At 47.0% G+C, this 1,070-nt stretch overlaps 2 protein-coding genes across 2 annotated transcripts in view; one reads left to right on the top strand and one right to left on the bottom strand.

Moving 5' to 3' along the window:
* The window catches only part of LOC101857002, a 28,120-nt gene extending 27,338 nt beyond the window's left edge, over positions 1 to 782 (bottom strand). Inside the window, exon 1 of the mRNA XM_035973776.1 lies at positions 658 to 782. The gene's annotated coding sequence lies outside the window, so the exon portion shown is untranslated. The remainder of the gene's footprint in view (positions 1 to 657) is intronic.
* Positions 783 to 845: 63 nt separating this feature from the next.
* Positions 846 to 1,070, top strand: part of LOC101863720 (heat shock 70 kDa protein 12A) — a gene marked incomplete in the record, with an annotated part of 19,621 nt that continues 19,396 nt past the window's right edge. The window contains 1 exon segment of the mRNA XM_013091230.2: positions 846 to 945.

Consider the following 1,070-nt stretch of genomic DNA (forward strand, 5'->3'; position numbering starts at 1 on the left):
CTCTCTCTCTCTCTCTCTTCCATCCCTTCAATTTTGCTCATTAGCAATCTGTCGATTTATTGTGACCTATTGCAGGCTCAGAATATTTACCAAAAATATGCGCGATAATTTAATACTTTTTGTAAGTTGTGATAGGTACCCTTTACCACCGATCTCATGCCTACTTTAAGCACTAATTCCCACCTTCCTCCCCTTCTCTCATTCCGTCCCGATTTTTCTCCTCCCAGCTCGGGCCAGCTTCTCTCCTCCACCTCCCCCCCAACCCCAACAATCCATCTCCCGCCAAATTATCGATCTGTCGTCTGCGAGGCGGTGCCACACTCCGGGGCTGCAGACGATCGTACGGAGAGACGCGCAAATCCAAGGAAAGTCGATATTTTTAGTCGGGAGCTCGCACTCGCGCGGTGTGTGAGCGTGTGTGTGCGTGTGTGTGCGTGAGTCGAACTGTGTGGACGGGAGTGCTTTGTCGGCCGTGTTGTGTCCCTGTTCGATGAGAGATTGAGTCAAGCGTGGCTTTTCTACCACAAAATATCCTTGCTGTGATGGGAATGACAAAAAAAAAATGACGTTCTCAAACAACGGAAGACGTTTGTGAAAACGAAAGAAAACTGAAACTAGAACAAGAACCGAGGAATCATAGATATATTTAATACTCACAGCGGTTATGAAGTCGTTTTCAAGGGAATGATCCACAGAACAACAATTCCTGCAGCAGTTTTGCAGCTTGTGCGTGCACACAGTCCTGGATTGTTGCCGTAGTCATAATAGATTTCCCCCCGAAAGCAGATTTGATCCGTCAGATCCGATTTAGTGCCATGACGTCACATTCGTAAGTAAGAGGAAGACAGCTGCTGCAAACACACAACCCTGGAAACTGTCTGGGCGCAGTTCGAGAGACGAGGCTCATATAGACCTCACAGCTGACTAAAGATTTCCCCTAACGAGGTAAGATCACCTTCCGTGTTGTGATATTATACTGATATTGAAGACAAACCGTGTGTTCACAATATTGCTTCCGTCTCTCTCTCTCTCTCTCTCTCTCTCTCTCTCTCTCTCTCTCTCTCTCTCTC

This window comes from Aplysia californica, unplaced genomic scaffold, assembly GCF_000002075.1.
Source record: "Aplysia californica isolate F4 #8 unplaced genomic scaffold, AplCal3.0 scaffold00030, whole genome shotgun sequence".
NCBI lineage: Eukaryota > Metazoa > Mollusca > Gastropoda > Aplysiida > Aplysiidae > Aplysia > Aplysia californica.